Here is a 27,892-nt window from a genome sequence, read left to right on the forward strand (position 1 = left end):
ATATACTTGTTCAGATTCTATTCCACTATAGCTTACTACAAGATATTGAGTAGAGTTCCCTGTGCTGTGTGGCAGGTCCTATCTTCATACGTAGTTGTGTAGTTGTGTGAATATGCTAATCCCAAACTCTAATTTATTCCTCCCTCGCTTCTCCTTTGGTAACCATAAGTTTGTTTTCTATGCCTGTGAGTCTGTTACTGTTTTGTAAATTCATTTGTATCACTTTTTAGATTCTACCTATAAGTGATATCATGTGATACTTGTCTTTCTTTCTGACTTACTTGGTATGGTCATCTATGGGCCACCTCTTTGCTGCTTTCTCACAGGACAGAGATTGTGAGTGAGCTCTGGCTTCTTACTTTTACAAAGGCACTAATCCCCTCATTGGGCCCCACCCTTATGACCTCTAAACCCAACTGCCTCCAAAGGCTCCACTCCTAACACCACCACACTGGGGTTAGAGCTTCAACATCTGAATTGACGAGGGATACAAACATTCAGGCCGTAACACCCTCTTTTCTTCCCCATCACCCACCCATGCTTGGTCTTTCTCAATGACTGAGATCCATCTAGTTAGCATACACTGGTGTCATAGAAAAGAAAAGGATGCGCATGATGGTATAGACTAACAGGAATTTTCTGTTATACATGAGTAGATGTCTTAATGATGTGCAAGAGTCTGGACCTGCTGTCTACTTGCTCACAGAGAGAAGGCATGCAGATCAAATATTCTGTAATCAAACTCTCTACTGTGCCTATAATGGCTTAAAGCCAGCAAAGCTACATAAAAGGTGAACTCAGCTGTCTAGGAGTATATTTTGCAACTTATTTGTCTAGAAGATTTTCCAAAAACATTGCATTATTTAAAGTTGGATCCTGAGAGGGTAGCTATTTCACTTGTTGAACTGTTAGGATTTTATACTATAGAGAAGAGATCATGAAACTTTCTGTAAAGGGCCAGATAATAAACATGTTAGGCATTTAGGCTCATATAATCTTCATCACAACAACTCAGCTCCACCATCAGAGCCCCTGAAGCAGCCATAGAAAATTCATAAACATGTGAGCATAGCTCTAGTCCAATAAAACTGTGTGGACACAAGCTTGAATGTCAAATAATTCTCCATGTCTCAAAATATTATTCTTCTTTTGATATTTTTTCAAATATATAAATATGTAAAAATTGTTTTAGCTCATGGACCTTATAAAAACAGACAGCAAGCCAGATGTGGCCTCGGGGTTGACCCTGCTTCCCCTGCAGCACAGCACACTCCACACTAATGTAAGCTTCGGAACCCATTCAAGTGGGTGCTGCCAAATATCGTTCACGTCTGATCATTCATTTCCCAACCTCGGTGAGGGAGCTGAGATACATGTTAGTTAGTCATGTCCCAGAAGACCTGGACTCTTGTTCAGTTCCGGTTCTGAGTGGTCTTGGGGAAGTCATTTAACACCCCAGCAGCTTGTAGACTGCAACAGAAGCTTGGGATCCTGACAGTGAGGGGCGGGTGCACAGGGTCTGGCCCTTGCCTGCCTCTCTCGTCTCAGCCCACTTCACTTCCCCACCCCATTCCCATTCTCTTTAGGCACTTGCATGTATGCGTGCATGCTCAGTCATGTCCAGCTCTTCTGAGACCCCATGGAGCTCCTGGCTGTTCTTCAAATATGTCAAACTTGCTTTTGCCTCGAGGACTTATACTGCCTTCCCCCTGCAAGTCTCTCTTCCCAGAGACCTAGATAAGTGAATCATACACATCGCTTAGCTTTTTACTTACATATGACTTCCTCCACTCGGTCTCCCCCACTTCCTTATCTAGATCAACACCCAACACCCGCTACACCACCTCCTTGCCCTGCTTTATTTTCTGCATTGACATTTATTTACTTTCAGTTTTTTAATATTATCTGGCGGCACTGGGTCTTAGTTGCAGCATGTGAGATCTAGTTCCCTCACCAGGGATTGAACCCAGGCCCCTGCACTGGCAATGCAGAGTCTTAACTACTGGACCACAGGGAAGCCCCCTACCTCGACATTGATTGGTAGCAAAATGATCTTGTTCATTTAAATGTTTGCTTCTTTGGTATCCTGCTTCCCAACTGTCATGGGGACAAGCGGACCAATCTGCTGCTAGAACAGAGCCTGGGATGTGGAGGCTGCTGCACAATCATTTGTTGAATGAACAACAAATGATTAGTATGTGCCTCTGGGAATAAAACATCTTTGGGGCCCTTATCCTTGGAACCAATTTCCATAATTTGATTTGGAATATTCTCTGTAATGGCGGATACTAAATACATTCTGCCATGTAAGGCAAGCTCAGATAAATATTAATAAGTTGCCAAGGGCTCAAAGCTAATACATGGCAGAGTTGATGGGTATTTGAACCACAGTACTGGATTTGAAATCTCTGTTTTTTTTGTCCCTCTTTTTTTTTATTTTCAGATTCTCTCCCTCTTCCTTTTATTTTTGGCTGTGCTGGGTGCTTGCTGCATGGGCTCTCTCTCTCTGTGCAGCACCAAGGCAGCCTCTTGTTGCTAAACTCAGGCTCTAGGGTGGGCAGGCTTCTGTAATTGTGGCACGTGGGCTCAGAAGTTGCTAGTTGTGGTTCCTGGGCTCTAGAGCACAGGCTCAGTGTTTATGGTGCGTGGGTCCAGTTGCCTTGTGGCATGTTGGATCTTCCTGGACCAGGGATCAAACCCAGGTTTCCTACACTGGCAGGCGGACTCTATCACTGAGCCACCAGGGAAGCCTTATCCCACTCTTTGATGATGTCTCATATCCTGTAGCTCTGGTGACCAAACTGTCCACCAATAAAAGCCGAGATGCTCCCCCATCCAATGTCCTGGTGCATTTATAAATTAGGACACTACAAAGAAGTCAAAAGGAACAAGTTCCTGCTGCCTCCAGCATAATGGGTGCATCTCACAGATGTCAGACTGAGTGAAAGAAGCCTGACCCAAACAACTCCACACTGCGTGGTCCCATTCCTGTAAAGTTCCAAAACAGGCAAAGCAGAATGATGATAACAAGGGAACCTCACAGAAGGCTGGCAATGTTCTATCTGTGTCTGTGTGTACCGTTCTCAAGATGTACACTTAAGGTTTGTATTCTTACATGCAGATACTCCTTGAACAAAGAATTGGACTTGAACAGACACTGAAACATAAAAAGTCAAGCTATTTATAGAGACTATGGGATAGAACAGCTGAAATTAGGACGGTCTGAAAAAATTCCAAAGATGTGGTGCCCTGAGTTACAGAAAAGCTAGCAGATCATCTAGAAGGGAATTCACTATGGGCTCAGGCTGATAGCTGACGGAAGATGAGACTAACCTCTGCCATCTGTCTGAAACCACCGCAGAAAGAGCCGAGCCGTGCAAAATTTCGAGAAGTGTCTCGTTTTCTCTTGCCTGTCTTGCCTCAGCTCCCCACAAGTCTTTGAATTTCATGAAGCTCTTTCTACTCAGATCCTGATCACCCCGTTTCCTCTTAAGCAGCGGGAGAGATGAGACACCCTTGTCAAATCTGAATCGTGTTTGGCAGGAAAATAAGCTTGTGTTACTGTTTGTCTTGGGAATTATCTTCCATTAAAAAGATTACAGTGAAGACTGCAAGTCTTTCTTTTTTTTTTTTTTCATAACAAGTCATAAAAACCTCAAGCCAATTAGGTATGGAAATCTCTGAGAGCGCAGAGATTTGGGGCAGTCTGAGTTTTTATTAAAGAAACACTCCCCTGAGAAGGAGCCAGAGAGGACGTGACTGTGATGGGGGAGGAGGGACAGTCACCTCCAAAATGAGTCGGGGTCCTAAGAGATAAGTTATGGACAAGTGACCTTGAGCATTTCTGACAAATGACATCTGTGCTGAGACCAAATCAAAGGACAAGGTTGGTTTCCCCAGTGAATGAGGCTGCGCAAGTCATACATCTGGGCGCCCTGCATGCCTGGTCCATGAAGTCATCAGAGCGTCTAAAAAGAGTTATGTCTAAGGCCGAGGCTTGTTTATGGAAAAATGAGTTTCAGGGCTTGGCGGTGCTGGAGCACAGACCTTCTGGGCTAGGAGTACATCGGCTATTCTTTACAAAGTAGTTCTTGTCCTCAAGAACAAGTGTCTTGATTCCGGCCTCAGCATGGCGTCCAAAGGCCTGGCCTACCGGTTTCTTCATTTCCTGAGGGCTGGCCCGCCCCTCCCCCGCCCCCCATTCTCAAACAGCAGCTTTGAAAATGACGCCCTCGGCTCAGCTGGACGCTGGGACCCCATTCAAAGAAGGAAGCCAAGAAACACAGCAAGTGTATATAGGCGAGAAGCAGAAAAAGGTGGCAAGGACCGCGGTGGCCCTTTTACAGCACAACTGGCCTCATCCACCCCTTCCACACACAGAGAAAAGGAAGAGGACTGAGCTTTCTGGACTCGGAGACCACAGGACAGAAGCCTCCCAGGCAGTTTTCTCTGCCCACAGGATTCTTATCTAAGAAACTAATTGCTCACTGCCATTCTCTGCTTTCATCAAGAACGTTTTGTAAAACCATGACACGATGATATGGAAGTTGATAAAGGCCTCTCATCATGTTTCTTGCCCCAAGTCTCCATGGAGACCTCGGCATCTTCAAAATAAACCTGACGTGATGCTGACGCACTTGAGCTGCTGTGGAGTTCTGAGAAAATACAAGGGTGAACTAGAGGGTTACCATGGCTGACAAGGGGGCAGCGGGGCCTGGGAGGATGCGGGGTTGTCTAGCAACATGCCTGATGATCTGTGGTCCCTGTTGCCTCTCGGAAAATGCTTCTGCTTTCCCCAAGGTGTGCACGGTGAGAACAACCCTAAGGAAACTTCCATTGCTCCGCCCCTTCTTTAGGGTCTGGTTTGCAAATTTCAGGGATGGTTTTTAGGGACACAGGTGACGGGGTGGCACTGTGACACTGTGAGGCATCAGCTATGACCACTATTCCTGTGGGCAAGTCTTGGGGACCTTTCCCATCTCCCTTGCAGTCACCAAAGGCAGGTGTTGTCTGACAAAGGGACTGTGTCTCCCCTCTTGCTTTAAAGCACATGATTTACCCAAGGAAACCAAAATACCTCCCGCCCAGTGAAGCCCACAGTGCGCGCAGACCCGAGGAGGCCTGGCTGGGGGGATGCAGGGGACGGAGTTCACTGGACCTACTGTGTTGCCTGGGTGGCCTCTGGCCTCCCTGGTCCACCCAGCCATTCATTCACAGACATCTGATTATCATTACAAGGTACTTTCTTTCCTGTACTGGGACCACTGTGAAGTCCCAGTTTCTTGCACATGACTGACTGTCATCATGAAGTTTTCAGTGTCCTTGAGACACTACAAGTCTACAGGACACAGGCATGATGGTGCAGCCTGCTTATCCCAAGAGTGATTTTTGTTTGCTTAAACTGCAGCTTACATGAGCCAAAAGAGGCACTTTCCTGCACTTGCTCTGCCCAGTATTCTAACAGTAGGGTCTCCCAGCCCAGCTCCATATCCATCCTCTGAGAGAGGGTAGTAAAGATATTAAGCAAGACGCTGTGACCTCTGGCCTCTGTCTTGGGCTGTCCTTATCCATCTTTGCCTTCCCTGTGGAACCTTAATATTTTCCCAAAGCCTTCCTCAAGCACAAAAGGATCTCAGCTTTACCAGCCACTTTGACCAGTGGGACTGTCGCCCAGGTTCAGGAAGATTACACCTGTCTTAGTCTACTTGGGCTGTTAACAGCAAAATGCTACAGACTGGGTGGCTTAAATAGCCAACATTTATTTCTCACGACTCTCAAGGCTGCAAGGCTTGAGATGGAGCTGCTAGCATCTGGTAAGAGCTCTCCTCCTGGCTTGTTGACAGCTGCCGTCGTGTCCTCACATGGGGGTGGCAGGAAAAGCGGGTGTCTCTTCCTCTGCTTATAAGGACACTAATGCACGCGGGAGCTCCGACCTTTTCTAAACCCAATTCTCTTCCAAAGGACCCATCTCCAAATACCCTTACCCTGGGCACTAGGGTTTCAACATCTGAATTTGGATGGGGGAGGGAACACAAAATTCAGTCCGTAGCAACACCCCTAGTCTTCACCCGCTTAAAAAACATTAGCGATCCCAATCATTGTGACAGACTGGAACGCTTACACACATTTCCTATGCTCTCTGCAGAGAACCACTAAATAAAAGCAAATAAACAAAATTCTTAAGACAATGGGAGAGGTTGCTAAAATAGGATGGCTTTGTTCAGAATACGAGAAAACACATCCAAATCTGAAAAATACACACACACACACACACACACACACACACATAACTGAATCACTTTGCTGTACACTTGAAACTAACCCAACATTATAAATTAACTATACTCCAGTTAAAAAAAATCAAAATAAATAAGTAAAGCCCATCCAGGAAAGCTATAACACTGCATTCAGGATACTTGACTTCAGCTCTCATCCACCTCCATTCTGCCAGATGTAGTTCAAAAACAAAAGCAATGCCAGAATAGTAAATTGTAAGAATATCCAATGTTGGGGTTTTTCCCCCTAAAATAACTACTTTTTACTTTAAAAATATACAAACTGATTGAAAATAAAATAAATGTCCTTCTCCTGACTCCGTGGTTGCTGAAGCACGTGTGTGATCTGATCGTTGGGAAATCCAGCACTTCCTGTAGCTGAAGGGAAAGACTTCATCGGGATGGCCTGTGCCTGCCTCTCCACCCTCCTAAGCCCAACACTTTGTGCTTCAGGCACCAGGGGTCATGCCGATTCTGTACTGTATCCACCCCTGGCCTTTGTCCTCTAAATACACACACACACACACACACACACACACACACACACACTGCAAGCTCAAGTCTTTGATTTTGTTCATGCTTCCATGTTATATGGAATGCTCCTCCCACTCCCAATACCCAGGCCCTGTTTACCATACTATTTTAATTCCTGTTGAGCCTCAGTTTGACAGCCTCTCCTCCAGGCAGCCCTCCTGACTGCCTGGCCCCTTCCTCATCACCCCTGCAGGCCTCTACCAGCATATTCTACACTGGTCTGCAGTCATCTTTTCACTTTGCTTTTTCCTTTTTTCTTTCTTCTTTTCTAGTTTTTAAATTATGAAAGAACACATTTACAGAAGACTGGGAAAATACGGAACAAAGTCACATATAGTTCCACTATATAATATAATTATTTTTTAAGTAGACAAATTAAAATTTGTAGTTGGAGTTTCAATATCAAACTCTCAAAAATTAACAGAATAAATATACAGAAAAGTAGAGGGATATAGGAAAAGCAGAAGGATACATGGAAGGGAAAGCACTAAAAATAGCTCCTTGGTGGAGTACTCGGAGTAGGAAACGGCCACCCACTCCAATATTCTCGCCTGAAAAATTCCATGGACAGAGGAGCCTGGCGGGCTACCGTCCACGCGGTCACAAAGAGTAGAACACAGCTGAGTGACTGATCACAGGATATGGTAGATCATGGACCAATTCAACATAACCGAGATTTACACAATTTTCACACAACAGTAGGATACAAACTCTATTTAAGTTCCCATAGACTATAAACTCAGAGACACTGGAACATACCCACGTACCTAAAACAAGGTGCAAGAATTTGATGGTCTAAAGGTATTGTGCAGTCATCTTTCGCTATTCATCTCTACCACTAGATTATAAGGGTTTTAAGGGCAAAGATTATTTCTTTTTCATCTTCTGTTGCTTCAGTTTAATGAACTCAATTATTTCCAGTTTTTTGCAACACAGTGTTCCTAAAAGTTAGAATGCGTGCCTGCTCAGTCACTTCAATCATGCCTGACTCTTCGTGACTGTATGGATTGTAACCCATCAGGGTTCCCTGTCCATGAGGTTCTCCAGGCAAGAATACTGGAGTGGGTTGCCATGCCCTCCTTCAGGGGATCTTCCCGATCCAGGGATCGAACCCACGTCCCTTAGGTCTCCTGCACTGGCAGGTGGACTCTTACCGCCAGCACCACCCACAAGCAGCTAAAGTCATTTTTCAAATATCTGTAAAACTGTCAGAAAGCCCTAAGCATCCTTCCATCCTTCCTTCTGGGCACAGGTCCTCACTTCCTCTTCTCAAACAATCACACACCTGCTCTGACCAAGGCTTTCTCTAACAGAAAATACTTCCTGTACTTTGTCACGCCTAAGCTAAGCAACTGACCGAAGACTTGACTTTGTTCATTAACATTCCTCCTTTTTGCACAGGAAACTTTTCAGCCCAGCTCTGTGGCAAGAGATCTGATGAACTAGTCGAACATTTCCAAGAGGATGTGGTGAATTATTTAAGGTGACATTTTAATAGTTATAATTAATTTTATTATTTGTATAATCTACATAACTAGCAGATTGAATCAGGAATTTCATAGTTATTATTGCTTAGGAGGAGGCTAAAATTTGAAGGAAATGAGTCACCTTAATAGAAAATATTAAGTAAGACTGTAAGTAACATAAAAATGTGACAAAAATCAAGAAGACTCCTTAACTATGATGGTCAGTATTAAGCGCCAGTTTGGCTCTACCTACTGTACCGTTATTCAGTCAAACAGGCTTCCCAGGTGGCGCTAGTAGTAAAGAACCACCTGCCTGCCAATGCAGGAGGCATAAGAGACTCAGGTTCAATGCAGAGGTTAGGAAGATCCCCTGGAGAAGGGCATGGCAACCCACTCCAGTATTCCTGCCTGAAGAATCCCATGGACAGAGGAGCCTGGCCGGCTACAGTCTATACCGTCACAAAGAGTCGGACAGGACTGAAGCAACTTAGCACACACACAGGCATTCAGTCAAACACTAATCCAGGTGTTACCATGAAAGTATTTTGCCGATATGATTAACATCTAAAGGAGAATATCCTCCACAATCAGTCGGGCCTGATTCAATCAGTTGAAAGACTGTAAGGGTAGAGAACTCTGCCTGCAGAATTCTGATCTGCAGTGTCAGATCCTGCCCTAGTTCCAGTCTGCCCTCGAGACATAGTGGCCTGCCCTGTGGGTTTCAAATAGGTACAGCTAAGCCCCACGTCTGCCAATTAGGAAAGATAGACAGGTAGGTAGGGAAATAGACAGAAATATATGTAGAGAGAAAAAGATGGACGAAAAAGACAGAGAGAAGAGAAGGACCGCATCCTGCTGGTTTTGTTGTCCTGTTCTCGGGTTCTACACTGATATGTTAAATGACTGAGGTTCTGCTTGAGTTTCCCACCACCAGGGATAACTGCATATTAACTCTGACCTTCTGGAATCACCGCTTAAGAGCATCGCTGTTTAGGACTGCTGTAAACAAAATCCGAGGCATTCACACCTTCACAAGATGCCTTGGCCCCCTTCCTGCTTCCACATCCTGTACCGCACTGGCTCCTGGACTTGCTGTCCCTGCCAAATGCATCACTGGGATCAGAAGAGTAATATATTTCAGCTGATGTATATCACGTGACTCAGCTAACTGGTGCTGGTACTTGGTACTCACACACGCTCTCAAGACAGAGGCAACGCCTAGAACCCTGAGATCATAGAAGCCCTGGCATCCAAATGATCTAGAGATTTTTTATTAAAAAATGGGATATTTCAGACCCCCATCTCAATTCTCCTAAAGTCTTACAGAAGGCCACAGGATCTTCTTTTGTACAAGCTCATGGCATGATACTTATGTGTACTAGGTTTTAAATCCAGTGCCCTGGGATTCCTTGGTGGTCCAGTGGTTAAGACTCTGAGCTCCCAATGCAGGGGGCCTGAGTTCAATCCCTGATCAGGGAACTAGATCCTGCATGTTCCAATGAAGACCTGGCACAGCCAAATAAGTAAATATTTTAAAAAATAAGTCCAATGCCAGAGGAATTCCCTAGAGGGACTAGAGAATGATTGTAGCTTTATATGTTTTAAATTTGGGGGTCCTGTAACAGAGTGCACTGAAGAACAATCTCTTACAGCTATAAGACCCAAAAGTTTAGAATCCACTGAGCCAGTCTACCGTGGGTTGAATTTCTGATCTCAGTCCCTTCCCTGTACCATACCCTTGCCCCGGCTTCTTCATGAATGGACAGCATTTCCACACTCCGTGACTCTGGCGTTGGTTATGTGACTTTCTTTAGCTAGCGGCAGAACTGACCTGTTGACCCTTGGTGTTGAGTCCTAACGTTCGGTTGCTAAGTCATGTCTGACTCTTTGCAAATCCCTGGACTGCAGCTCACCCGGCTTCCTTATTGTGAAGTGAAGTGAAGTGCTCAGTCGTGTCTGACTCTTTGCGACCCCATGGACGGTAGCCTACCAGGCTCCGCGGTCCATGGGATTTTCCAGGCGAGAATACTGGAGTGGGCTGCCATTTCCTTCTCCAGGGGATCTTCCCAACCCAGGGATCAAACCCGAGTCTCCTGCATTGCAGACAGACGCTTTACCATCTGAGCCACTAGGGAAGCCCAGTATCCCTTATTGCGGTGACAGCTAAATGATACATAGTCTAAATCCCTGTTTATACATGAGGAAACTGAGGATCTAAGATGCACAGTGACTTTCCTAAGGAGCTAATCCGAAGGAATAACTCAGCATGGCAGGACTTTCGTGGCAGGTCAGAGGATGGACACATTGGGAAGGAGGCTTTCAACACTATGCCTTCCAATCACACAAAACAGTCCAGCATCCTCCGGCTGATGGATCTTTGGAGTAACAGCATTGGTCCCTCCAGAAAACCTCACCACGTCATCCTTCATCAAGGAAACAGCTGAAATTCAGTGGGACAACCTTACACTCTGCAAGGACACCTGGCGTCCTTCCACCTCCTCTGATGACCTCAGTTGCTCTCAAACAATCAAGCACTGCCTGTTGGAATGAAAACAGATGCCACTAAATGCTACTGTTTTGAGCATGGCATTTTTTAGTCAACCACTGAACTGTACACAGCCAAATGCCTTTATTCACTACACCAAAAAACCATCTTTCCTACTGGACAAACACATATAGTAGTTGGGACCACTATATGACAGATGGGACCACCTGTATATAAGAGTTGTTAGGACTCAGAATGTAATTGCTCACTAAGACTTAAGAGAGTCCACACTGGGTGTCACAGAAGATACTAGAAGAAACTCATGATAACCCAAAGGACATTGTTTTAGTGCCTGTACATGTCAGCTGGGTGCTTTGGATTACCACAGTGTTTCCTGGAAACTCTGTTTTGCCAACTATCTTGAATTCAGTCCAGGCATTTCCCCATTCATAGCCACATGGTGGGGTCAGTACTGAAGGGTGATGAACATTGCAGTGTCCTTGCAGAAGGCTCAGACTATGCAATATTTAAATTAAAAAAGATAAACACCATTCTAGGCACATTCCGTGCCACATCACCACGACCCAGTTCCTGTTATCCATCAAGTAGGTTTTAAAATAGTCCGCGTTTTTTAGTCCTGCATAGTCAACAGTACTGGAAAGTTGGCAGGTCCACTTGTTTAAACAAAGCTCCCAAGTTTTCTGCTGGCAGGTGTTTCCAGAGTTCTTGGAGCACAATTCTTTGGATAGGATATCTGCCAATATACATAGCAACAGGAAAAAAAAATGTGTTTTCCTTTGTCACAGTGGAGACACAAAAATGCCTTAGATGCAAAGCTGGATATTCAGCTTGGGGCTTATTTTGGCTCTATGTCAAGGAATAAACAATAATAAAATCCAGCATCTCTCTGTTCAGATCTGATGGGTTTCAGAGGGGAACAGGGCTGCTTCTCAACTTGCCAGAGTGAACTCTCCACCCATCTCTGCACAGTTTGACCTGTGAGTTTGTCTTCCCTTCTTTGTCAGTTCCTCCAGCCTCCTGAGTATCCCATTCTCAAGTTTTCCTGCTAATTCTGCTTGAAATTGAGGTGGGGGATGGTTGGTTTGAAATTTAATTTGATGATGGCAGAACAGCTAAGATTTATTCCACCTCTATCTGCCCTTAGGCGTTGAGTTTCAGTTATTCTTAAATCTAACTTTCCAAAATCCAAACTTGGGACAACTTTAAAATCACATGGCTAAGTTTTATAATCTCTTTCTTGCCAGTTGGACTAATTCATATTTGCTGCCATTAGATGCATTCCCTAGTCATTCAGTTAAACTTGACACATGTACTGGAACACCACGAGAGAGAAATAATCCTGGCTCTCACCCTGAACTGAATGAGAATAAATAGAAGCTTCTTTTAATGCAAAATCAATGGTTTTTTCCTTTGAGTTTTAAACATTTGCCCCCAAACTTCTCCCTCAAACTTAAAGGAAGTCAAAATGTAACTGGCTTAGAAGGTACTTACTTAATGGACATTAAATTGAAACCCAAAGAAAATTATGGCTTTCAAATTCTGTTTACAAAAAAAAGAATATTAGGCACTACTAAAATTTATTTCAAGTCATTTCCTCTTTAGTCAGTTGCTGGTGGGGAATGCATTATTTCATTCTGGTGTTAACTGGCCTTATTTATGCCTCTCTCAATTACCCGTCTGCTCCATCTCTCTCATATTATCTTTTCATTTAGTATCTTTGGAAGCTTCCTTACAAATTTCAAAATGAAGATGCACTTTACGGATGTTTTGGGTTTAGAATGGACACTTTCTGTAAAGAGTCATGAACAGAGCCAAGGGTTTTATAAAATCCATCGGTTTGGGGAAAAAGAATTGGACATTTGATTGTTAGGGAGAAAATTTACTTTTTTCATTCACCTTAACTGTGGCTACAGAAAGAAACCACATTGATCAGAGTCTGGATTTTTCACCTCCAGAAGATGTGTGAAGGACTAATAGTAGTGATAAATACAGACTTAGATCAGACAGACCTGAGTTCAAATTCCTGCACTGCTACCTACTTGTAGGTGTTAAAAGATAAGGCTCAGACTCCCCTGGTGGTACAGTGGATAAGAATCTGCCTGCCAGTGCTGGGAACACAGGTTCGATCCCTGGTCTGGGAGGATTCCACGTGCCATGGAGCAATTAAGCCCGTGGGCCACAACTACTGAGCCCCCAGAGGCAAGAACTGAAGCCCTTGTGCCTCGAGCAGGTGCTCTGCAACAAGAGAGGCCCCCACAATGAGAAGCTCGTGTACCACAATGAAGAGTGGTCCCCACTCACCACGGCTAGAGGAAGCTCGAGTAGCAAGCCAGACCAGCACAGCCAAAAATAGAATAAAAAATAACAACAACAACACGAAACAGGAAAGCTCTTGGGACTTCCGTAGAGGTCCAGTGGTTAAGATTCTGTATGTACAATGCAGGTGGCCTGGGTTCACATCCCATGTGCTACGTGGAATGACCATAAATAAGTAAATAAATAAGGCTTTTAATTCAGTAGCAGTCAAATCTTCCTATCTCTGGGACTTAGGTCAGCTTGTGAAACTCTCATGGACAACATGAGTGGATGTGTTCGGGAAAATTAAGTAAGGTAATATACAGCCAGTTCAAAGCCCATTTCAAGATGAAAACAGTAACAAAATTTGAAAAACAGTCTACCTGGCTGCAACCTTGGTATCTGCACACTTTGTTTCAGCTTTCATTGTGTTTTATCTCATGAGTAATAAATATTTGCTGTAAAAAGAACTGGAAAATCTAGGTAGATTTTTTACAAATAAGAACTGCTTACTCACCTATAGAAGCATCTCCCAGAAATTATTCCCATGGAGAGTCTGACTGAATCCTTTCAGACCTAATCATGAGACACCCAGGTGACATTACAATGCCCCTTAAAGGCTCCACTTCTACCTGGGGCAGTGGGGGTGGGGGGGTGTCTGGGGGGGTGGCGGTGGATCGGCCTGCTCCCCGATGGAAGTGTCAAGAAGGCCATGGGAAAACTGATTCCTATAAGATAATAAATCAGAGAAAGGATCCTGAGAAGATTTGGAAGGAAATGTATTTTTTTTGTTTGTTTTCACAAATGAAGAAATGCTGTGAATTCCAGGCAGGATACTGTTTTCTGCCAGATGGTGTTTTGGAAGAGGCAGCAGTGCTAAGACAGAGTTCCTCCTGGAAAGATCACACACCCTGGAGGATCTCTGCTGGGTGAAGTTTTAGTAAATGTGATGAATCAATAGCATTGTTATTGTTAACTCCCAATGACTGAATTGGAAAGGACTGATAGAGCAATAACTTTTTTAATAAGCTGCCTTGCTTTTCCCTTGATTAGTGAAAAATTTGTGAAAACGTTTTGGCTGTCTCTGTGGTCTTTACTGTCACAAGATCTCAATGAGTATTTCTGAAAAGTTTCTCATTCTCATAAAACCTGTTTGTTAACAATGCTGCATGTAATGTTTATGCATTGCTTCATTATTTATTATATTAAGAATATTAATAGCTTAGCTACCGTCTTTGTGGTGCTCTGTGTATAAATCCTCCAAATCTCATTTATAAATTAAAATGACTGAGGCTTAGAGCAGTTAAGTAAACTGGTCAAGGTCACAGAGTTACTGAGTAGTGGAAGTGGAATTTAAACACAGGTCTCCCACAGCCCCCAAATGATATTCTATTCACTACAACATGTTACACCTCATTGTGCATGTATACACACAAGCTCATATATGCTCCAGACCACTCACCAGGATACAATCAAGTAACTGCTGATAAAGGAAGATATGCATAATTACAGAAATATTGGCATGCAGGAATATACTTGGCAGGGGTTCATTGGGAACAGAACACAATGACCCCTAGACTTCCATTTGCACTGAAAGCATGGCTTTTATCTGTGTGTCACAGTTAGTTACTGATTTTAGTAAGTTAATAAAATCTATTGATGGTCAGAAGCCTATACATATACATGAAAATTATATTTTCAAAACCCAGAGAAAGAAAGGAAAAACACCAGTGAGCTCTTCACAGGTTCTGAGATGACTCCCATAGGACCATAGTCTTGATATGTTGGCAAAGATGAGCATGGATAAAACCACCAGCAGCTGGAGGGTGAGCACGAGGTATCGATGGAAGGGGGACAGAGAATGGAGTGGAAGTTACAACGGACACAGAATTGCTTTCAGTGACCAGAATTTCAACACTTCCCTTTTCTTCTATACTTCATAGACCCTTCAGTCCCTTAAAAAAGAAATGAATATCACAAGGAAACTTCTAGAATAGCATGAACCACCTTCTGCCCTTGTCCTCTCTCCCTTAGACTTATGTTTTGAATTGGGGAAGAATTTTTATGAATGAATGGACATGAAGCTGGAGATAGAATAATGTTTATTAAGCACTCTTGAGGGCCATTCACCCAGGTGGCTTGTATGTTGACTCCCTCCCAAGACCCCTGCAAAGTATATATTATTATCCCATCTTCCAGGTGAAGAAACTGAGGATCAGATAAGTCATCTAACTTGACTAATTTAATCCAAGTATTAAGTATTATGGACTTCCCAGGTGGTGCCAGTGGTTAAGAACCTGCCTGACAGCGCAGGAGACATAAAAGACACCAGTTCCATTGCTGGGTAGGGAAGATCCCCTGGAGGAGGGCATGGCAACCCACTCCAGTATTCTTGCTTGGAGAATCCCATGGACAGAGGAATCTGGTGGGCTACAGTCCATGGGGTTGCAAAGAGTTGGACACAACTGAAGCGACTTAGCACACACACACACACACACACACACACATTAAGTATCACAGGAAACCTTTCTACTGTATCAGAAAAAGAAAATATAGGCCTGAACTTTCCAATTTTATAGCCATGGCATGACATATTCTTAATTCTATTCATTTTATTATTATAATATCTGAGGATTGAATGTGTATCATGTTCTTTCAGTTCAGTTCAGTTCAGTCGCTCAGTCATGTCTGACTCTTTGCGACCCCCTGAATTGCAGCACGCCAGGCCTCCTTGTCCATCACCAACTCCTGGAGTTCACTCAAACTTACATTCATCAAGTCGGTGATGCCATCCAGCCATCTCATCCTCTGTCGACCTCTTCTCCTCCTACCCCCAATCCCTCCCAGCATCAGAGTCTTTTCCAATGAGTAAACTCTTCACATGAGGTGGCCAAAGTACTGGAGTTTCAGCTTTAGCATCATTCCTGCCAAAGAACACCCAGGGCTGATCTCCTTTAGGATGGATTGGTTGGACCTCCTTGCAGTCCAAGGGACTCTCAAGAGTCTTCTCCAACACCACAGTTCAAAAGCATCAATTCTTCAGCGCTCAGCTTTCTTCACAGTCCAACTTTCACACGCATACATGACCACTGGAAAAACCATAGCCTTGACTAGACGGACCTTTGTTGGCAAAGTAATGTCTCTGCTTTTCAATATGCTATCTAGGTTGGTCATAACTTCTCTTCCAAGGAGTAAGCGTCTTTTAATTTCATGGCTGCAGTCACCATCTGCAGTGATTTTGGAGCCCAAAAAGATAAAGTCTGACACTGTTTCCACTGTTTCCCCATCTATTTCCCATGAAGTGATTTGACCAGATGCCATGATCTTCATTAGGTTATGATAATCTTTTATAATATTGAATTCCCAATAAAATAAAATGCCCAATCATATTCCAGTCCAGACCTTGCAGTAAAAAGAGGTTCACACAACAACAGTAAAAACACATGCGTTAGGGAGACACAGCCTCCTTACATTCCTGCCCCAGAGTTCTGCAAATGTCTAGAGTGTATTAAAAAGTAGAGGCATCACTTTGTCAACAAAGGTCCATATAGTCAAGGCTATCGTTTTTCCAGTACTCATGTACAGATGTGAGAGTTGGACTGTAAAGAAGGCTGAGCGTCAAAGAACTGATGCTTTTTTTGATCTGTGGTGCTGGAGAAGACTCTTGAGAGTCCCTTGAACTGTAAGGAAATCGAACCAGTCCATTCTAAAGGAAATCAACCCTGAATATTCATTGGAAGGACTGATGCTGAAACTGAAGCTCCAATATTTTGGCCACCTGATGCGAAGAGCCAACTCATTGGAAAAGACCCTGACCCTGGGAAAGATTGAGGGCAGGAGAAGGGGGAGAGAGAGGATGAGATGATTGGATGGCATCACGGACTCAATGGACATGAGTTTGAGCAAACTCTGGGAGATAGTGAAGGACAGAGGAGCCTGGTGTGCTGCAGTCCATGGGGTCACAAGGACATGACTTATTCACTAAACAACAACAACAAAGGCTGTTTAAGATTCACACTCTATGAACTGTCTTCTTATGACACGAGGTGTCTGCCTTTTTCCTTCTGTTTTTCTCCATCTCACTGTGATGCATTTTGGGCTCTTCACAATATCAAGAGTGGCTGCTCACTCCACTGCCCACCATGAAGGTCCTCACTGCTGTGATGCTGCCAAGGCACCCTTCCCCCAAGGTCCCCTGTGCTAGACTCTGCCTCTGCCTGAACTCCCAATATCAATGCTGCTGACACATTAAGAGCCCAAAGCCCACCAAAGAAAATCATATACATATATATATATATATGCATACATACACACACACACACACACACACACATATACAAAGGAAAACAAACTTTCTTTATTTGTTCATCTCATTTTGTAGGGGGGGCCTGGGCTAGAGAATCACTGGAGAGACAGGTTCCAGGAACGCTCAAGACTCCCAGCCATGCTCACACCAGTCCCCTACTCAGACCAAGGTGTCTGCAGCACCCTGTCTTGTCCCAGCATGTGGTCTTTTCTTAGGAGGAACCTCATTCCTTCTTGTAAGGACTGGCTCCACATACAGGAGGTATTAAAGATACTCTCAGTGTGGACCCTGTTAAGACCTAGCGGGTGCCATGACAGGCTTCAGGGGCCATGGTAGGCCTAAGTCTCCTTCACAGAAGGGATGAGTTGCTGCCCAGGAGGAACTGAGATCATCTCCTGCCGACACCAAAGACTTGGCCAATCAGTATGCTCCCCGTAGCCTGGTTCAAGCCTATCAGGATGAGGATGAACCTCCCCCAAGAAAGCCCACGCCTCCAAAAATCTAGCCAATTAGTAAAGACCAGGAAATTCCTGCAGCCAATAAGCCCTTGCCAACTCCCTGTCTTTGTCCTAAACCTATAAATACGGCTGTAATCCAGGCTTGGGGCTCTTGTTCTACTCCACTGTGTTGGATGTGACGGGAGCCCTGGCTCGAGCTAGCAATAAACGCCTTTATGCCTTTGTATTGCTGTGGACGTCTTATTCTCTCAGTTTTGGGGACTCGGACACTGGGCATAACAGACCCTACCTCAGATCCCTGCTTTTGACATGTGTATGTGGAAAATGCGGTCCAGGGAATGTACAGGTTTGTTCAGTGTTCTCAAGCTTCTTGGGAGCAGAGAGGCAACCAGAGTTCGGATATCCTGTCTGCTAATTCAGAAAAGTATTACTTGGGGACTTCCCTGGTGGTCCAGGGGTTAAGTCTCTGCTTCTACTGCAAGGGGTACTGATTCAATCCCTGTTTGGGGAACTAAGATCCCACTTGCTACATAGCCCAGCCAAAAAAAAAAAAAGACAGAGAGAGAGAAGTGTTACTTTATTTATGCATCCATTCATAAATAGGGCTGGTTTCACAGGACCATCTGTGCTGGTTCGGTGTGATAAAGTGCCAATACTTTGGCCACCTGTTGTGAAGAGCTGACTCACTGGAAAAGACCCTGATGTTGGGAAATGTTGAGGGCAAGAGGAGAAGGGAGAGACAGAGGATGAGATGGTTGGATGGTATCACTGATTCAATGGACATGAGTTTGAGCAAACTTCTGGATATAGTGAAGGACACAGAAGACTGGTGTGCCGCAGTTCATGGGGTTGGAAAGAATCAGACACAACTTAGTGACTGAACAACAACAAATGGGTGGTAAGGGGGCTGTAGGGTGAAACACAAGTTCAGTGCTAATTCATAGGAGGGGCTCCTAACCTGCAAAGGGCCCCTGAGATGAAACGAACTTCAGTGCAAGGAGAAGGTTCTCAGGCTAAGGAGGCTGACTTGGAGGCAATGTGCTGGGGAGGTTGGGAAGAGAGGTTTTTGATCCAATGAAACCAGAAGGTAGTTTTTGGCCAAAAAGCCTATGTTTTTCCTTTAGAAGTTAAATATCCATTTTCTTTTTCTGGGTAATAACACAGACCTTTAAAAAACAGCAACTTTATAACACAGAGGTTTCCTTGTGAATTTCTAGAAGACAGAGGATGGGAATTTAGTTAATGAGAAGGACAGGGTTGCACAGCAAACATTATCCTCAATGGTGAAAAATTGAAAGCATTTCCCCTAAAGTCAGGAACAAGACAAGGGTGCCCACTCTCACCACTACTATTCAACATAGTTTTGGGAGTTTCGGTCACAGCAATCAGAGCAGAAAAAGAAATAAAAGGAATCCAAATTGGAAAAGAAGAAGTAAAACTCTCACTGTTTGCAGATGACATGATCCTCTACATAGAAAACCCTAAAGATTCCATCAGAAAATTACTAGAGCTAATCAATGAATGTAGTAAAGGTGCAGGATATAAAATCAACACACAGAAATCCCTCGCATTCCTATACACTAACAATAAGAAAGTGGAAAAAGAAATTAAGGAAACAATTCCATTCACCATTGCAACAAAAAGAATAAAATACTTAGGAATATATCTACCTAAAGAAACTAAAGACCTATCTATAGAAAACTATAAAACACTGGTGAAAGAAATCAAAGAGGACACTAATAGATGGAGAAATATACCGTGTTCATAGATTGGAAGAATCAATGTAGTGAAAATCAATATACTACCCAAAGCAATCTATAGATTCAATGCAATCCCTATCAAGCTCCCAACGGTATTTTTCAGAGAACTAGAACAATTTCACAGTTTGTATGGAAATACAAAAAACCTCGAATAACCAAAGCAATCTTGAGAAAGAACAAGGAAACTGGAGGAATAAACCTGCCTGACTTCAGGCTCTACAAAGCCACAGTCATCAAGACAGTATGGTACTGGCACAAAGACAGAAATATAGATCAATGGGACAAAATAGAAAGCCCAGAGATAAATCCACGCACCTATGGATACCTCATTTTTGACAAAGGAGACAAGAATATACAATGGAGAAAAGACAATCTCTTTAACAAGTGGGGCTGGATAAACTGGTCAACCACTTGTAAAAGAATGAAACTAGAACACTTTCTAACACCGCACACAAAAATAAACTCAAAATGGATTAAAGATCTAAATGTAAGATCAGAAACTATACAACTCCTAGAGGAGAACATAGGCAAAACACTCTCCAACATACATCACAGCAGGATCCGCTATGACCCACCTCCCAGAATACTGGAAATAAAAGCAAAAATAAACAAATGGGACCTAATTAAAATTAAAAGCTTCTGCACAACAAAGGAAACTATAAGCAAGGTGAAAAGACAGCCTTCAGAATGGGAGAAAATAATAGCAAATGAAGCAACTGACAAAGAATTAATCTCAAAAATAAATAAGCAACTCCTGCAGCTCAATTCCAGAAAAATAAACAACCCAATAAAAAAACGGGCCAAAGAACTAAACAGACATTTTTCCAAAGAAGACATACAGATGGCTAACAAACACATGAAAAGATGCTCAACATCACTCATTATCAGAGAAATGCAAATCAAGACCACAATGAGGTACCATTTCACACCAGTCAGAATGGCTGCGATCCAAAAGTCTACAAGCAATAAATGCTGGAGAGGGTGTGGAGAAAAGGGAACCCTCTTACACTATTGGTGCAAATGCAAACTAGTACAGCCGCTATGGAGAACAGTGTGGAGATTCCTTTAAAAACTGGAAATAGAACTGCCTTATGACCCAGCAATCCCACTTCTGGGCATACACACCAAGGAAACCAGAATTGAAAGAGATATGTGTACCCCAATGTTCATCACAGCACTGTTTATAATAGCCAAGACATGCAAGCAATCTAGATGTCCATCAGCAGATGAATGGATAAGAAAGCTGTGGTACATATACACAATGGAGTATTACTCAGCCATTAAAAAGAATACGTTTGAATCAGTTCTAATGAGGTGGATGAAAGTGGAGCCTATTATACAGAGTGAAGTAAGCCAGAAAGAAAAACAACAGTATAGTATACTAACGCATATATACGGAATTTAGAAAGATGATAACGATAACCCTGTATGTGAGACAGCAAAAAAGACACAGATGTACAGAATAGTCTTTTGGACTCTGTGGGAGAGGGCAAGGGTGAGATGATTTGGGAGAATGGCATTGAAACACGTATAATATCATATGTGAAACGAATTGCCAGTCCAGGTTCGATGCATGATAGATGCTTGGGGCTGGTGCACTGGGATGACCCAGAGGGATGGGATAAGGAGGGAGGTGGGAGGGGGGGGTCAGGATGCGGAACATGTGTACACCCGTGGCGGATTCATGTTAATGTATGACAAAACCAATACAATATTGTAAAGTAATTAGCCTCCAATTAAAATAAATTAATTTTTAAAAAGAAGATAAATGAAAAAAAAAAGACAGGTTTGGATGTGAGATTATGACTTCAGATAAATCAGGCAAAACCAACATCAAATAATCCTCAGGGATGGACCCAGTTTTTGTGGGGCCTGAAATGCATATGACATGGGGGACCCTTTTCAAGAAAAATAATGCAAAAAAAAACCTTACCTTTGTGGTTTTTTTCAAAGACATGTGAGTATATGACACACTGTAATTTGGGATGGGTCTTGTGAAAATGCGAGATCCTGAAGTTTATCTTATTAGCATCTTAAGAAACCTCCTTCTAAAAACACCACTTCAGGGAGAGAGGGAGGGCCAGCCTAAAGCAATTATAAAATTTCTCAAATCCTGGGCTGCAGGCCCTTGAACTCCTTATGATATTAATTTTGAAACTCTCCCTATTTGAGCAGTCCCAGGGAGTTAAGAGAAGGGAAAGAGAGAAGAGGAAAGTGGTCAAGCTCTGTCTCTGTGTGTGTGTGTGTGTTTTCTTCTAACTGTGTCCACTAAGGGGGGTTTCTCAGGGTCCGTTTTAATAAACTGTGTTCTAGGAAGATTTCAACACCTTCTTGGCAAACAATGGCCACATAAACTGAAGTGAGCAGTCAAGAGGACATGGTCTTTCAGCACTTCTATCTAAAAATCACTGCCCAGGGACTTCCTGTATGAAGGTGAAGGAAAAAATAAATCTTCCTGTGGACACACAGGTTCTCTGTGTTTCTCACAAGTGTTTGGCTTGGGCTCTTCAAGCGTGGGCTGGGGAGAGGGGTGGGAATGGGACGGGGGCCAGGAGGGGAGGATGGGGTCGGGAAGGTGCTGTACTGTCTACATTGTCTCTGCAGAAGAGAGAAGAGCCCCAGTGTCCATGCACCCTCTGCGCTGTAAACACTCCCACTGGGGCAGATTCCAGCCCGTGGATCTGCTATCACTGACTGGGGCTGGGAAGATAGGGGTCCAGCCAGTTCCTGCAGGTCCCTGAGCCCCACAGCAGGAGAGATCTCCTGACATCAGTTTTCTGTGGTCTGGCTGAGGCTTCCTGGAGGGGCTTCCAGGGCTTTTATTTCAAATCATTTCACATGTGAGAGGCAGGTGCCTGACTTCCAGCACCTGCACTAATACACAGATGAGGGATGTCAGGCCCCACATGCTCTTGAGAGAACGATGCTGCAGTGAAGGCGAGGCAGACCTGGGAGCAGGGCTGGCCTGGTTTTGGGGGGCTCCAGATGGGGTCCTGGCGCCCTGCTCATCAAGCTCTGCTCTCAGAAGCTGCAGCTTCAGGAGCAGAGGCTCAAGCTTGGGAAAGAGCACAGACATTACAAAACAGGGCCACCTTTACCAGGGACTGCTTTAAGTATGGTTTAATTTTGGTAGAACATGCTTAAATAAATGTTTTGAAGAAAAATGCTGGTTGATTGGTGGTTTATTTATATATTAGGAGTACATGTGACTTGCAATATGAATGTTTTTAAAAACCTTATGTCCCCCTCCCCGTTCCCTCCCTTCCCCCTTCTCTCCCTCCCTCCCTTCCTCCATCACAGTGAGTGATTACCAGGTTCTACATTAGATGTTGGAATGAAACAATGAATAAGGCAAAAAGGATGTGATGTCTACAGTGAAGGAGACACTCACGTGAATGCCCACCTAATGTGCTGTGTTTCAGAGGCTGAGAAAGGTGAGCCAGACAGAACCATGGAAGGAGTGTCAATTCTGCTGAAACGAGGGGCCAGAGAAGGGAAATCAAAGAAGACTGTGTATTGGGAATGTGGGATTAGCAAATACACACATACTGTATATAAAATAAACAAGGTCCTACTGTATAGCACAGAGAACTATACTCAATATCTTGCAATAACCTATAATGGAAAAGTATCTGAAAAAAAATATATGTGTGTACATATGAATGTACAACTGAATCACTTTGCTGTACACCTGAAACTAACACAATTTTGTAAATCAACTGTACTTCATTAAAAGAGAGAAGATAAAAAGCAGATTGTGTGGCATCAGAGTGCAGAAACATAAAAGGGGAGACATCTGATGACCAGGCAGGCAGGGCAGAGTGTGGACAGTGCAAGAGGGCATGGGTGGAAACACGTGGGTTGGTCAAGGCAGCACGGAGCCCTGAGGTCTCCAGATCTGGGCCGAGAGCTGAAACAGGAGGACACTTCCCATGGAAAACCTGGAAGCATGCACCAGGCTGTTGGGATTTTATCCTGCTGGTATCGAGGAGATTCTTGCGGGTCTTTAACTGGAGCATGAGTGGCTCATTCCCAGATTCTGTTTGGGTTTGGTTTGATGCCTAAGCAACTGCAAGGTTGCTGCAGGAAGAATGGATCCAGGGGTAAGAAGCTAGGGTGATGAAAGCAGTTAGAATAACAGGGTAGTGAGCTCTAATGATGCCACTGACCCTGGTGTCATCTTATTAATAACTAATGAGGACAAACAAAGCAGGAGAAGGAACTAAAAACTTATAAGGAAACAGAATTACCCAGACTTCGTCACCACTTTGATGTGGGGTGAAGAATGGTTTCAGGTGCCTCCCAGGTATCTTGTTAGGGGTGAGGAGCAGGGCAAGTATTTACTGAAGGGTGATGAATAGAGGGCTTCCCTAGAGGGTCAGAACCATAAGAAACAAAACAACCAAAGTACAACACAAGCAAGGATTACTTTATAAAATACTTTGAGATCTCTAGAATTCAGAATATGATAAACAGCATCATGAGGATGAGATGGTTGGGTGGCATCACTGACTCAATGGACATGAAATTGGGCAAACTCCAGGAGATGGTGAGGGACAGGGAGGCCTGGCATGCTGCAGTCCATGGGGTTGCAAAGAGTTGGACACAACTCGGCGACTGAACAACAGCAACACATTCTTACAGTAATTATCAACTTACCAAACCTCCCTTTGATGTTGACCCTTCTGTACTACACATTCAAACCTGGCATTATGAATACAGTGAGTGGAATTCAGAGGGATGGAGGTGCATGTTCAAGGTCACAGAGCTGCAGCAGAGGTGAGGCAAAGAGTCAGTCCTGGAGCAAGAATGGAGGGGCAGACCGGACACCTGTAGACAATTTTCCTTTTCCTCTACCGATGGTTCTGCCATTGACCCTGGGCAGGCTGCCTCCAGTCTCTAGTTTCTTCGGGCCGTTTCCCCATCAGTGCCAAGGTCACATGAATGGAAACTTTAAAGGTCGTATTTGAGTTGCCTAGAATGATGTCCAAATAGCAAAGCCTTGACATTCCTGGGGCTCCGGTGATCCATGGCATTAGAAGGATCTGAAATGCTGCCTTCCCGTTTGTCATCATAAGATCTGAAACTAAAGAGGAAGAGCCAAATCTATTGTCATCTTTTCCTTTTCTGTGGAAAGCGGAAAGCAAAACACAGCAAAGCAGCCGCTGCCCTCGGGTCAAGCGACAGACACTGACCCTGGACATTCGATTCAGAAAGTTCAAAATAAACAGAGAAAGATGGAAGCCTGAAAAAAGGGAGCCAAATTAGGGACATCAAACTCTCTCTTGCCTAGGAAAGGACAGCTTTTCCTACTGCTCTATATAGGGCTCTGGAAGAGAAAATAAAGTTACTTAAAACTCAGTTATAAATGCAAGGGCGAAGAATGCAATGTCCTTTGCAGCTTCTCAGAAGATGGCATGCAGCTGGAAAATCTGGAAATGTTAGCTTGGCTTTTGTAAATTTCACCAATCCACATCTTCCTCCAACACTTACTGGACTCTGTGCTAATTGGCTAGCATTGAGGGAAATGTCTCCACATACAGTATTCAAGAAGGAGGAAAGAAATGGATCATGGTTCTTCTCTCATCTCGGAAAAGAGAAAAATACTCTGATTGATCTGCACAATTAAGCCTACCCTGGGAGTAGGTGCTATCACTCAGTATATTTTCAACTTCAAGCTGAATCATTTCATACAACGGAGCCCCACCCCCCACTCCTAAAGGCTTTATCCTCTCGGTGTTCTGGACACCCTGACCCCCTGGTTTGCCTCCTTCCTGGGTGCCACCTTGTAAAAAGCCTTTCTGGGGTCCAGGCCGTCCTCCTTCCATCAAGTCTCACAACTCTGTCTCTCTCTTTCAACTTTCCTTCTCAGAAACTCCCCAGTGACTTTATCCACCTCCACGCTTTGTGACCTCTTTGTTGCTGTGGTTCCTGTTCAGTCACTAAGTTGTGTCCAACTTTGTGACCCCATGGACTGCAGCATGCCAGGCTTCCCTGTCCTTCACTATCTCCCAGAGTTTGCTCATAGTCATGTCCATGATGAATATGATGTCATCATGGACATGAATATGAGTCAGTGATGCCGTCCAACCATCTTATCCTCTGTTGCCCCCTTCTCTTCCTGCCTTGACAAATTCCCAAATCACTACACTGGTCCTGATCTTTCCCATAAAATCTGTATTGGTAAAACCAACAGCCAAGCTGACATCTGCAGGTCGGTATCCACCAGCATCCGAAGCTCATGCACAGATGGACTCTGATCACTCGCTCACTCCTGTCCCCGAGATCACATCCCCTCCTGCCCCTGACAGCCCTGTTCCCCATCTCTACAAAATACCATCACCACATCACCGTCTTTTAGTGTTTTAGGGCAGAATCCTCGGAATCCTCCTTGATCCACCTGTTTCTCTGTCATCCCAAATCCAATCCATCAGCAAACCTCCCTGCTCTCCTTTCACAAGGCATCCCAAAGCTGACCTCTCCTCCTGGGCGCCATCACCTCTCACATGGACTGTTGCAGTCTCTTTGCAACCTGGCTCCCTGCTTCCTCTCTCGTCTACCACTCCTCCACCTACCAGAGTTATCTTTTAAAAATCAAAATGAAACATGTGACTCCTCTTCAAAGTAGATTCAAGCTCCACGCCCTGACCATCACGGATTCTCTGATCTTGTCTCCTCTGGTCTCCTGATGCCCTATGTTTCTTGCCCTGCTCTGAACACACCCGCTTTCTTGCAGCTCCCGCATATCCGTATCTGGGTACATCCCACTCCAGGGCCTTTGCGCGTGCCATTCCTCCCCCTGGAATTTATTCTCTTCCTGTGATTCTTTACAAAGCTCAGTTGCTATGATCTCTCAAGTGTTGAGTTAGATGTTACTTCCTCAAAGAGGACTTTTCTCACCAACCAAACATTTTGCCCTCTATAATCTGCTCTATTTTCTTGAAAACACCAGTAGTCATGTATGGATGTGAGACTTGGACTGTGAAGAAAGCTGAGCGCCGAAGAATTGGTGCTTTTGAACTGTGGTGTTGGAGAAGACTCTTGAGAGTCCCTTGGACTGCAAGGAGATCCAACCAGTCCATTTTAAAGGAGATCAGTCTTGGGTGTTCTTTGGAACGAATGATGCTAAAGCTGAAACTCCAATACTTTGGCCACCTCATGTGAAGAGTTGACTCATTAGAAAAGACTCTGATGCTGGGAGGGATTGGGGGCAGGAGGAGAAGGGGATGACAGAGGATGAGATGGCTGGATGGCATCACCAACTGGATGGATGTGAGTTTGAGTGAACTCCAGGAGTTGGTGATGGACAGGGAGGCCTGGTGTGCTGTGATTCATGGGGTCACAAAGAGTCAGACGTGACTGAGCGACTGAACTGAACTGAACTATCAAATTCCACGAGTTTGCTATTTTTCTGCTTTCTCTCCTTGGTGTTTCTAGGGACCGTTTCTGGACCCTCAGTACTTGGAAACTGTGTTATAGCAGTCAGGAGCATACATGCACCATATAAACATTTGATGGATGAGTTAATCAACAAATGCGTCTACAAGACTCAACATCCCTAGCAAATAATTTTTTAACTCCCAACTTCCATAGATAAGCAGTATGCGTGTGGGTGTGTTTCCTGAAGCTCAAGCACAGAAATAATGGAACTCAAGATTTTCAGCAATCTGAGAAATTAACATCATTAGTTTTGAGACACTCTCTTCCAAGCACAAGCTGGATGTTACTACTACTGGCCATCAATAAGAGCAAGCTGAGAACTGAATGGCTTTCTCAAGAACATTCTATCTATAAAGCAGACACTATGTCCTTTATTCTCTCATGCCCACCATAAGTGTGACACTGTGATCAATACAAAGACATGTGGTTGAAAAGACAGGCAAAATCCTACCCTCACGCTGCTAACAGGGAAGCCAGACATTCAAGAAATAATTGCAAAGAGGCAGAAAAATGTTCGAACCACAGAGTACTAGAGAAAACCATTAAACTCACATTTATAGACACAAAAATGCAGCTTACAGAGAAAATACGGCTAGCTACAAGTACACCATTGATGGATGGCAGCCCTAGGGCATGAATCTCAATCTGTGTTCTTTAACTTATTTAATTGGAGGATAATTACTTTGCAGTATTGTGAAGTTTTTTAATATGATATTTTTGCCATACATCAACATGAATTGGCCACAGGCTTATACATGTCCCCTCCCTTAGAAGCCCCCCTCCCCCCCACCTCCTTCAGCACCCCATCCCCCGTGTCACAGAGCACCTGCTTTGGGTGACCCGCATCATACA

Source organism: Ovis canadensis, chromosome 19 (genome assembly GCF_042477335.2).
Source record: "Ovis canadensis isolate MfBH-ARS-UI-01 breed Bighorn chromosome 19, ARS-UI_OviCan_v2, whole genome shotgun sequence".
Classification (NCBI taxonomy): Eukaryota; Metazoa; Chordata; class Mammalia; order Artiodactyla; family Bovidae; genus Ovis; species Ovis canadensis.